The sequence below is a fragment of the Zootermopsis nevadensis genome, unplaced genomic scaffold (genome assembly GCF_977971745.1).
Source record: "Zootermopsis nevadensis isolate Lab colony 2312 unplaced genomic scaffold, Znev_1.0 Znev_ptg000030l, whole genome shotgun sequence".
Lineage (NCBI taxonomy): Eukaryota > Metazoa > Arthropoda > Insecta > Blattodea > Termopsidae > Zootermopsis > Zootermopsis nevadensis.
Genome location: NW_028259162.1, coordinates 2,417,880 through 2,430,886, shown reverse-complemented (window position 1 = coordinate 2,430,886; position 13,007 = coordinate 2,417,880). Strand labels below are relative to the sequence as shown.

The 13,007-nt window shown below is 39.5% G+C and overlaps 1 long non-coding RNA gene across 1 annotated transcript in view; it reads left to right on the top strand.

The window, feature by feature from the left end:
• Positions 1-13,007, top strand: part of LOC110841270 (uncharacterized) — a 181,212-nt gene that overhangs the window by 88,768 nt on the left and 79,437 nt on the right. Inside the window, exon 4 of the long non-coding RNA XR_015537880.1 lies at positions 3,391-3,466. This is a non-coding gene — a long non-coding RNA (uncharacterized LOC110841270). The remainder of the gene's footprint in view (positions 1-3,390; positions 3,467-13,007) is intronic.

The window sequence follows — 13,007 nt, the reverse complement described above, 5'->3', positions numbered from 1 at the left end:
ATGCTACGTCATTGCTCTATCACGTACGCACAGTCGCTTCGCGCAATATAAGGTTTGCTAGCTGTGGGACGAGTGGGAAACTTACTTTTGGGACGCGCCTCGTAGTAACTATATATACAACGTACAATCAGTAATTCAGCTTTTCACCCACAAAGTGTATTTATCGCTTTCGTGTAATTCTCAGAGTAAACGCCTATTATTTAATCAATCGGCGTTACTTAATTGAGTTCTGTAATGGATATGGATTGTGTCTAAATATTACAGAGACGCTCTTCGGCTTCAAGGCTTAAACCACCTACGAACCAACAATTATCGTCCGTTTTACTCATCGGAACAGTTCAAAGGAGGTGAAAGTTTATGAATTACTGTCCCTTTTTCGATAAATTACTTTTATTACTTCGGGAGATGTTCAGTGCAATTCACGAGACGAACGGATTCTCACGGTCGAAAGACAAAAGCTCTGACTTGTCATCTGTAAATGGAAGAAAGACAGCGAGCCGGACCAATTAATGATCTCCCGTTAAATTGCGGCCGGCCATTGTCGTAGCTTTCCATTTTTCCGTGGGGTTAATGCGAAAATTTGCCAATAACTGCGGCCGATCGTGATAAGACCCGCTCACACACTTGTGAGGGCTCTTCACGTGCTGGACCGACCACGACGTTAGAGAAACGTGAGTCTGATCCGCATGGCGGCGCCAGCAGCATCAGGATTCACGTTCACTCGTTCTTCTTCTTCTTCTTTTCTTCTCTTTTTCTTCTCTTTTTTTCATTTCTCACAGTGGCCTGTAATGTGTACTTTGGAAATTTTGCAGGACTCTTGTACTCATCTGAGTCTTTCAGAAGTCGAAAGAGGAAAGTAGCAATGGAAGCTGAGAATATCCTTTCTTCTCCCTCATTCCTTTCTTTCTTTTTCGCTTTCATTCATTCTACCTTTATTTATTTCATCCTATCTTTCCTTCCTGTTTCTCTCTCACGTTCATTCTAAATGTCCCGGTTTCTTTCCTCCGTCCCTTCATTTTGTCTGTACTTTTCCTTCTTTGTTATCCATTTGTTTTTGATTTTCTTTTGTCCTTTCTAGCTTTCATTCTCTGTTTATTTCGTCCTCTCTTTTCTTATAATTCTTGCCTACTTCAGTTTGTTTCATTTATTATTTCGGACTGCATGTTATACAAGAACTTCGTATACTAACAAACAAAGACATTTGGTGTCCTATACCAGTGGTATTCAACCTGGGGTACGCAAAGACATCTTAGGGGGTACGTGAAATTTAAAAAAATATATATATTATTTTATGATTAACACTGAATAATCAGTAATGTAATTTATTTAATTTATTTTAGATGTAGATTATATACTATGTATAACTTGAATTATACACCAACAACTTTGAGGGGTACAAAGTTGAAGAGAAATTATATCTGGGGGTACGCGAACAAAAAAGGTTGAATACCACTGTCCTATACAATACAATTATCTAATAAGGGATTTGTTAAATAACTTGAGAATTATTGAAAACGAACTCTCAAGATGGTGGCGTAAAGGTAAGACTAGTAATTATGTCTGATAAAATTATATTGGCGAAAATTCTGTAGCTTCATTACTTTTGTACGTGCGCCATCTTCCGGAGAGAAATTTTGGACCGCCAGAAGGTTTCCTTCGCGACACCCATGCGCCTGGGTTAAGCCGGACAGCGCTAAGCTTCGTGTAAACCGCGCGTCACATACTGTGGTTACGCTAACCACTGAGGTATGTTACAGCTTCAGGGTCTCTGGTCTGTACTAGACGGATCACGTACTAACGCACGATCACAGAAAATACTGCGGTAATGCAGCGAGCCGGTCCGATACACCGTAACAGAACTGCCTACGTGCGTAGCGTGGCGTCTGGAAAGCTGGTGTTCGAATCTTGGCCGCGACTGTCATGCTACCTCGATTCACTCCCTCCTTCTACCCCTTTGAACTGTCCAGTTAATGTTGTGACATTCTCTTCAAAGGGAATAATTTTTTCTCACTCATTTCATCACTGTTTATCAGCACGCAGTATCGTTACATGACGTTCAAACACGACTTGAAAACATACAAAATTATAATTCCATTAAAGATTTGAGAGCGGGTGGTTGCCTTCTACTTTTCCGCCGTGTAGTGACGATTTTGGCCTTTCGGTGAAACTTACTGCCTTCATTTTTAGCCCTGAAACGGGTGTATTATTTTCCTCCAGAAACGTCGGTATACAACGTAAAGACTACAAGAACCCAGAATAAAATCCTTAATTTTCGCATGTTATTTGAAATGGGTGTGAAAGTTTGTGTGTTGCCCCGGGGGGTAGATCATAGGTTCAGGGATGTTTTTAGGATTTTGGTGGACAATATGTGGAGCTTTTAGATACACGGTACACAGAAGGATAAAAAAATTTAAATAACGACGAGATTTATGATCGATAATTACCTGCTATTTATTGTTAGAATAATTAAACAAAGGAATTCAGAGTTGTCGGCACAAATAGAACGTAAGAGGAAAACGATAAATGCATGGGTAAAAGAACTGTACATGTAGGGACGTATATGATGCCCTGGCGGATTTTGGGAACAAACACTGTAATGAATTTGAGTCTCCTAAATGCGTGTAATATTATTCACAACAGAATGTGAAACAAAATAAAGTTGTCATACTAAGTTCTTGCATGTTATCGGCTACAATTCTCCTCTAAGAAAGCAGTTGTATAACATTTAGAAGTGTACGTTATGGTTAAGGACTGTCATATTATTGATCCACTTTTCTAGGTAGTTTAGTGCTAGAAATGAACTTACGTAAATTTCAGAGAAACTAAGAGTCTTCCACATGTATTACGTAATGGTGATCGTAACATGTGTACTGATTCACGTACCGTGACCTAGAGGACAGCTGTAATATCCATCGCCAGGTTGCAGGTCGTTGATCAACTTATTAATCATTTGAAGTTAAAGTTTTCTCACAAACTCAGTGTTTTTCATCCTGAGTTGTGATTATGTTCTTGTCGTACTGAATTTTGCTTTCAGCTTGGAGACCAATTGTGTGATGGATAAATCTAAAGTAGTAATTACACTCAGTCTTAAATATTACCCCGTAAGACCCAAAATCCCTTGACAGCTAATGATAATCATCCACCTCTTAGGCTACTACAATAATGAAATAAATTGATTTTATGTACTTTTATAACTTATAAGCTGCAAGGTTAAAAGTGTGCGATCTTAAATAAGATTTGTCACATACGGAGTTAAAGGCGAATTACCGTACTTAATACAAGAGCGTAAATCTGTGCTTAGGAGCCGATGACACGTTTGTTCTGTCAGATTTGTATTAAGCTGTTTTATAAAATGTTACCATAACGTAAAATTTTCCTTTTTCGTTGCAGGGCGAACGAACCGCTAGGGGAATGTATCTGTGCGCCGTTGTCAAGCCAACCGTCACACTGGCCTTGCTGGTACGGGGTAAGTCATTAACCGCTGATAAATTAACTGCTTTTCCTTGGACGTTATTATGACAGGTGCCTTGAATTTTGTCCTGTCTCAAAATATTTTCGTTTCTTGACTTAACATACGTATTTATGAGTTACGCGTTTATGAGTTAAATCCCTTCTCCACTCCCATGAAGCCGAAACTCGTCTAAATAGTATATAAGAATTCAGCCCGTACCGCGAAGAAAACACAAGATTCCACCATTACAAAGAGCAATAAGAACTCCTTATTGTGAAAATATACGACAAGCATTACAAAATGGAACGTCATTGACTGTTGAAGGAGGCGGCTCGTATAGTTACCACTCGGCTTCAAGGAGTTAATCATCTCTTAACTCCCTCGTGGATGTGATTTTGATTAGTTTCTGTAGTTGAAAACCGTCTCGGTTCTCCTTAAAATCTCCGAAATGCTGACGGAAGCGAAGCTCCACCCATCTCATGCACGAATTACCAGGTCCAGTGGGCATGACTCCGAGTAGTGTGAGCTGTACAGATGCATCTCACAATAATGCGATCACACACACACCCACACTCCGCCGCTATTGTTGGCGAAGTGATCTTTCCCACGACCGCCATCTTCGTTGGCAAGATGTTAACTTACTCCTGCTTCTATGTGTTTTGGTAATATGAACATTCTCGAATCGCGAAAATAATTTATGTTAATAGCACTTTAAGTACGGGTACATTAATCTTCGTCTTATTTTATCATGTTTTCAGACGTAAGTTGGCCGTTTATTTGGTACAAAAAGAATGGGAAACAGCACATTTTTCCTTCTGCTTAAAAGCCACCTCCCTCTTATAAAATCACGAAAGTGGTATGGACGTTAAGCTCCACACATTCGGCACTGGGTGGGTAAGACAGGTCATTTTCTTAATATGGCCGTTAAACTCCTTGGGAAGAATCCATGTTAGGATAGGAAGAGACGCACGCTTTAGGTCTATGTTCCATTTTTGCCTAAAGCTCGACCTGAAAGAAAGTCGACGTGTAGAGCTATCGTCATTTCGGACAGTCTACCCCGGCAGGTCGCGTCATAATACTTTACAACAGGCCAGGATCTTTTCGTTTTGCATAATTTATAATTATCATTCGCAAATATTATTCTGTTCGATGCGATATTAGCCGTTTGGTTGAAACAGTGATGTTAAATTAAAATTATCAGTCATTCAGATAAATTCCTCTCACGTCCCTCCCTGTTTATTATTTCAAGTTTCACTCCTACGTCAACTCTGCAGTTCATATTGGGTTGTGTTGTAAGGATGGTTTCCATGGCAAAATTCTACCAATTGCGAGGTGAAACTACAGAATAAATTGTATGTGTTCTTTTCCTCTCTTGTGTCTGGGAGAAGTTACAATGTTAGCATCAAAACTTTCTAAAAAAAATAATGTCTTTGTGGCCAATACACGGATTTTAAATTCTCTCTCCTACCTATAGCTTTATTAAAATCTAAAGCGAAATATTTAGAGTCAAAAACTCTCAACTACCTTCTCCTTTGCACTGTTTTCAGTTTATATTTCCAAATCTCTGTAATGCTACGTGATTATCTTCTTGTTTATATTACATTATTTGTTGTTTCTTTCTTCTGAATTAATATTAGAGTAAGTGGGCAAGGCCGTGGTCTAGGCAACACGGAGTTTTCCTCCGGGGGCTTCTTCCCCGGTTTCTCCGTGGCATCCCAACAATTACTCCATTCACACACAGAAGAAGGCAATGGCAAACCACTTCTGGATCATCTGCCAAGAACGTATATGAACAGGTCCCAGTCCGAGAAAAGGATGGAAGGATCCTGTTCATATGGACCTGTCGTCAGACAGAACACTAAATAATAATAAGCCACGGTGGTCTAGCGGTTAGAACGCTGGCCTTGTAATCCTGGGGTCTCGGGTTCGATTCCCGGCGGTGCCCGAATTTATAACTTGTGTTGGGCAAGGCCGTGGTCTAGGCAACACGGAGTTTTCCTCCGAAGGCTTCCCCGGTTTCTCCGTGGCATCCCAACAATTACTCCATTCACACACAGAAGAAGGCAACGGCAAACCACTTCTGGATCATCTGCCAAGAACGTATATGAACAGGTCCCAGTCCGAGAAAAGGATGGAAGGATCCTGTTCATATGGACCTGTCGTCAGACAGAACACTAAATAAATAAATAAGTGCGACGTGTACCATTTCTCATATGGTACACGTAACATTGTCTCTCAGTCACTGTAGAAAAATTAGTAGTTGGAACAGCGTCGAAATAACCCAGGAAATGGCGTCGTTCTTTGTCCTGTGCCGTTAGAATGTGATGTGATTAATTTCATTCCTAAGCGAACAGCAATGTCTGTAGAAACTCCGAGCTTTCTCGTACGAGATCTGAAATATTCTTTTTGTTTACTCGTGCACGTGTTTCATGCTCTGGCTATCTTCCGTTAGGGCTCGTCGTATCGTGATTTACCACACACATTACCAAACATTTTGTGCTTATTGGCTAACAGTAATTGTATCTTTCGAGTCATGGTTTGTATGAAGCTACATTTCTGACGTACGAGTGTGTTTGAATACGTACAGATAGAATTGCTAGATAAATAAATACAAAGCAGAACAGAAATATTATTAATGGGAAAGGAAGTGATACGAAAAGACATTGAACAAGGAAAATAAAGGATGGAATAAAGTAAAAGAATAAATAAAGAAGGAATATACATTTTATTTAAAATGTTTAAATTTCGTGTAAATTTAACAAAGTTGAGGAATAGATTAGCTGTAACTCTTGAAATGGTAATCATCGTCGGAAACACGTAGAGAAATTGTACATTTACACATGCTAACTTTTTTGAAACACCATGTTTATTAATATAATTTCCGCGTCTTTTCGCCTTAGGTCCGAATATCCTTGATTGACCATCAGAAACATAAAATAAGAGAAAAGATTTTGGAACTTAACACCGGAGCACACGATTCTCATTTGAGCACTTTTTCGCAGTGTGAGGGCTGGTGACGTACGAATTCTCCTTACGCTCAGATTTATTTAGAATATTACTTAAAAATAATAAACAGTCTCATCTAGTTATTGTTGTACTCGCACGCAGAGACTCGCCAGATTCTGTAAATAACTGTAGTAAACCTTATATTCTGTGCCTTTGAATAGTTCAGTGATTTTTCGATCTAATTTCAAAAGTCAGACTCATGCAGTTCATAAGCCATCGAGGAATAACAGCGATAATCACCGTACTTAAGTCAGGGCATGATGACAAAAGTCGTGAATCGTCTGCCATGATGTGGCGTATTCCTGGGCTAGAGGCACGCCGGTACAGGGAGTTTAAAACAATAGAGCATCGCCAAAGGGCTAAACACGTTCAATAAGACAAAATTAAATCTTACAGCCTTTTTTTTAAATTCGTTTAAAAGAAAATTGAAATTTGTTGGTGAATTTGTTTCTCCGGACACGTCATATTACGTTTGTGTCTTTGTTGTTAATAAAAATTCATTACATCTGTGACTTACAAAGATCATTCACCCTTAATCGCTGGCGGGCGAAGAGGAAAATCGAGGTTAACAGATGACGATTTTAGAAAATGCAATTTATAATTTATAACACGCTTAAATTCATAGCTCAAAAGACATGAGTGAGATTAAATTTAAAACATTCTCAGTCTTGGAGGCCAAAGAGTCTAGTGGCATTATTATCATTAAAATTGTCTGAATATATTTCGATTTATCGCAGGTATATAGAGAATTCATAGCTATTATTTTGCATCGACCTCAAGAAAATAATTCAGTTGCAGACGCTATTTGCAAATATTTATTGACGTGCGTCTTACTTTTGGTGCGTGTCCTGATATGCTTTATACGTACCTGTGGCTTAGCTCTAGTTTTCCCCTACGTTAAACCAGTTTAATTCCATCTCTGTATCTTAAAAATTTGTCGAGATAGTTTTTAATATTATCCTTCCATAGTCATATGAGTACACCATGTTTTATCTTATGTATACAATAATACAATAAGCCGGGATAGCTCAGTCAGTATAGTGACTAGCTACGGGCTGGACGACCGGAGTTCGATCCCCGACGGGGGCAGAGGATTTTTCCTCTAGCCTCTACGTCCAGACCGGGTCTGGGGCCCACCCAGCCTCCTCTACAATGAGTACCGGGGTCCTTTCCCGGGGGTAAAGCCGGCCGGGGCGTGATGCTGACCACTCACCCCCATCTAGTGCCGAGGTCAAGGAAGAGAGGAGCTATACCTCCACTCACCCCAGGGGCCTACATGGCGTATAGTGGGACAAACTTTACTTTTACAATAATACAAGTGCATTCAAATGATTTTAATTCGCTGGCGCCGAACGTCTTCCATAATCACCTCTTGCCCCCGGCCATGACGTAGCCAGGTACAGCCCCTCCACGTGTGTATTGCGTGTGAGGTCTCGCTGCGTGTTGTGAGGTGTGTAGCAGCTCAACCCCTTACCCCTTACCCCGTACTTTCTCCTTTTCCTTTCGACAATGTAATTACCGCTGAGATTCACCGTGGCCCACCCCAGCCTTACAACAAAATCACGTTTTTCATCTGATTGTATGGTTTAGTGGGACGTCTTGCTACAAGCTGCCTGGGTCTACCGCGTTACATCTAAATGAAAACTAAAGTTGTGGTTGGAGCTTGTCGGTAATTAACATGGCTGCATACTTCGCAGGCTGAAATATACCACGCGGTACTGAATGTGGACATGGAAGGGATTTGTAAGCTTCAAGGCTTCGCCGCCTTTACCTACTACACTTTCTAGATAAGGTCTGTCACAGACGGTCTCCGTATCAGGTGGCAACGTTGAATTATGTGTGATTATAAGTTTAACTCAATAGTTTTTACAAGCGTAATTTTTATTCGAATGATTAGAAAATATTTGAATTGTTGTTTATTTTAACCGTCTAATCACAATAAAATATTTTATTAAATATTAAAACATTAAATATTATTACTATAATTAACATTTAATATTTAAAATATATTAAAATATATATTAAAATGATGCTCTTTCTATCGAAATGTTCGATTTACAATTAGAGCATCATCATTTTCACGACATGTTTCGGTTTTCAATGAACCATCTTCAGGTGTATAATCGATATAAATTTAAATGTAATATTCTCAATGCAATCCTTTGTCAGATGTCCATTAAATATGGGAAAGTTATCCTCTTCTAGATCAATTGTACTTTGTTATCGCATTCAATGTTGTTTCGTAAATGTATTTCGCGTGTAGCGTGATCTTGCGTGGGTGAAATGTTTGTAGTGGTTTTTTTATAATCGGCCTGTGAATAAAATAATAATATTATAAAGACTAAATGAATATTAGAGTTAGAAAACAAAATAATATATTGAGGAATTTTAAAAACATACCAGATATGAAGAGTGGAGGAGGTCCGTCTGGAAGTAACATTGACGCCAGACTTTGTATGGAATACTTCTTCAGCGTTACAGATAAGATATTTTGATTTGTTAGGTTTCAGTATCATTATAATTGATTTGTCCATCTCTTTGAGTCTTCTGAATGCCCCCTCCCTCTTATTTTCTTCGTTAATATTTGTTTTATTTATTTCCCTTTTTTTGGAATGTGTCCAGTCCAGTTTTGTCATATAATTTCTTTCCGTTTATTAAATTAAACGTTTCTCCGTTGGTCTCGCTGTTTGTTTAATAGACTTATCTCTTTAACGTGTCACAAGAACCTTATTTCACAAACATAAGTTCTCTTATTCATTGCGTCCACTGATAAAGTTGAACGCAACTGTCATTTCTCGTCTCCCCGCAGGAATAGCTGCGTTATAGGTAAGCTAATTTTATTGTTTTTATAGACGATCGTATCGGGAAAAGCCACGTAGAGCTCGGCGCTAGCCGGAAGCCGAGACTTGACAGTTGCATTCAACTTTATCAGTGGGCGCACTGCATTGTCTTATCACCCACATGTCACCAGAGAAGTTGCTGGAAACTGTCATTGCATTCCGGCTGTGTTTTCTTCAGACTTTCCGTCTTGTAATTTATATTTATTTTACCTTACGTATTCCGGGGCCCACCAAACCTCCTATCTCATTGGTACCTCCAGGGACAACTTTACATTTACCTTTTGCATGGATTTGAACTGATTTCAGTTTTATTTTTTAAGCTTCTTACATGTTTTAGTATTTGATTATGCAATTATTTTGTCTGTAGGGACACTTTCCGTTAAGTGCTGAGAAAAAGAAGATGGTTGTCTTCTGGGGTGTTGCGCCGTATATTCTAGTAAAACTTTCAGAGGTCCTTGCTGCCTCCATCATCTTATGGAATCAGCAAGGACCTGTGAAACGTCGGTGAACTTCTACCAGACTCCACGGCGCAACAACCCAGAAGACAGATATCTTCAGACTCACCGCCGTGAAAACCCCAAATCCTACAAGCGCTGACAACTTTGTCTTTGTTTAATATTATTATAAAATGGTACTTATTCTACGAATATTTATCTTCTTCTGCGTGTTAAAAGCTATGTATTGTCGTTAGTACCTTACAAATATTATTGCTAATTTCCTTTGCGTGGAAGATGTGTCTTGTTTGTTACTGTCTCTAGCTTTGTGTCGAGGTTAATGAAGACGGCGTTGCTCTAACATGTTCTTAGATACTAGCGTAGACCCAAATGCGTGCCATACAAAGGGCACTGACAGAAAGGTATAAATTCCGAGACTAGTTGTCAAATTCAAATCCAGGCATCCGGTACTAGTTGTATTGACTTTAGTGAGAGTTTGGATGTTTAAAGTCTGGTCCTGACACCCATGAAGCTGCCCAGTGTCTTGTGTTTGATACAGTGTTCTCTGGAACACTGTGCTGGTAGATTTTACAATGCACTCTACAACTGTAAGTCTTCTGAAGGCTACTGCGTGCTTGTATCAGTGACGTTCTTACAATACGCTATTTAAATGTTATTGTTGACTAACCTCTGACTCCGTGCAGCACAATTCTACTTGAGAAGCTGATAATTTCTTAGCCTGGAAGTTAATTACCGCGTTTGAAAGACCCTCCTTTGCTATATGTCCCTATTCTGAGTCTTATGAATGCGGTCTACACCATCACAGACGATTTCCTTCAGAAAAATGCTAATATTTTCCTTCCATCTGCTACAAGGTCTCTACAGTGGTATTTTCCTTCAGAATCTCCAAAAAAAAAATTTTGTATTATGCCTCCTGGATTTGATCACAATATTTTCTTAAGAGTGCACTTTGTGGGAAGTTCGTACAGCAGCCGTAAGGCCATCTGAGCGGCGACTAGTTGCTTACTATCGTGTCAGTGATCAGCTTGGAAGCAGCTGTCCTCCTCCGCCTTTATCGTCAGAAGCTGGAATTATAATTAGCTGTCTGAATCACAATAACAGAGGCGCATGATTAAAAACTAACTGGAGGAATTATCCTCAGGTTACCATTTACTTCAGAAGTTAAATGTCCTCAGCCTCCCTTCCACTAACTGGATTTACTCTGTTTTAGTTCCAAATCTCCTCACTCAGAACGCCATAGTCCTTCCCTCCCGAATGACTGGAGACAGTGACTTGTCTTCCATTGTAATAATCAATAGCCAACCACTACCCAGTACACTTGGTCCCATCCTGAATCACAGCCAAGACGAAGACAGCAAGCCAAGCTTAGTGCTTCCTTGCTTGGCTGCCCGGTCCACAGCCTCGGCTCCAGAGGTTGTGCTAAAGTAATTACCGACTGATGCATGCACAGAGCTTGCTTCCACTCCGTCTTACGCACTTGGACCCTCTGCAATCTGACGTGCTCGGAGAACTTGGTCCACTGTTCCATGTACAAAAAAAGAGTTCATCATAAACGACTTGATAAGTGAGATCTCAGGTTCTTTTGGCGACGAATATAAAGATGGCAGTCTTCTGGGATGTTACGGTGACTGATCATCGTCCTGATGATGCAGGTAGTAAGCGTCTCTGAAACGTCGTTCAACTTGCACGGGACCACACGTCGAATTATCCCAGAAGGTTGTCATCTACGTGACGTGAGAAACTTTGTAAGAACTTCCTGTCCTAAATATATGCCTGTTTTTCTGAAATTTATTTACAATTTTAAATGTATGCTGTGTGTTAAATTTGTTCCAGAATTGAATTCGTTGATAGACCTCAGGTGTTTGTAGGGACACTCTGTATAATAGAACTTGGCTTGAGAGAATTAGATACACGCTTTGCCCTTGGAATGGAGTTCACATATAATCAGTTTACAGTGTCACGTGAAAGCATTAGGGAATTTTATGTGTAAGATGTGTGACCGTAGTTTGGTTGACAACGTTTATCAGTTACTATGGTACTAAGGATATGAAGTGGTTTCCGATAAATAGGCGGATTTAGCAACTGGGAGAGTTCCCTGAATAAAAAGAAATCCATATTAAAATAGCATTCAATCAGACGTTGGTCTGTTGTGTGGGAGGGCTGTGATTAGCCAAAACATTAACTGTAAATTAATTATTTTTTTTATTTAGTGTTCTGTCTGACGACAGGTCCATATGAACAGGATCCTTCCATCCTTTTCTCGGACTGGGACCTGTTCATATACGTTCTTGGCAGATGATCCAGAAGTGGTTTGCCATTGCCTTCTTCTGTGTGTGAATGGAGTAATTGTTGGGATGCCACGGAGGAAAACTCCGTGTTGCCTAGACCACGGCCTTGCCTAACACAAGTTATAAATTCGGGCACCGCCGGGAATCGAACCCGAGACCCCAGTATTACAAGGCCAGCGTTCTAACAGCTAATACCAATACATATTTTCACTTAATAAAATCGCGTACGTACTAAGTGTAATATCTTGTAGCGTATTCCGCTTACACCAGTCAGTAATTTGTGTTCTGCTATTAAAATAATTTATTTAAATTCCGTACATAATAGGAATACAGTTTATTGAATTTATTTACAATTGACACTATTTTTTTTAATATTATTGTTATATATTCAGCTGATGATTGTCCAAAAACTTCATATTAAAGGAAATAATTTAATATTTCGACTTTGGAGTGCCGTTAAAAAAAATAGTAATATAATATGAATAGTGAATTAGAGTCTTAGCCATGTCCTCAAGCACACTTGTCACTCCTCCTGTCTCTATTTTCCAACCATGAACTGAGTCCAAGTAGAAACTTGGTTCCATATTCTTCCCCAAGTTCCTGGAACACGTTCATTGTCAAAGTTGAGTCAATTGATTACTGACGCCACATTTGCTGTTACATCTGACACGTTATGAATCCTGTATCTACAGCTTTCAGAGTTACACATTTACATGCTGACTGGTGTTATTCGTGGTTTTCCTTAGTTTTACCAGGTGGATACATGGACCGCCTTGTCTTTCGATGCGCCAGTGACAGTCACGTGTTTTTATCTCGTTTACACTGTGTCAGGTCTGTAATCCGATGTTAAAATATTGTTAAATAACCTAACGAGCAAAGTTCTGGAAACAGCAAACTTTTGCTTTCTCTTGAAACAACTCTTCTTTCTATCGACTTTTCTCGTAAAGTAAGCAGAAAATGAAGATAG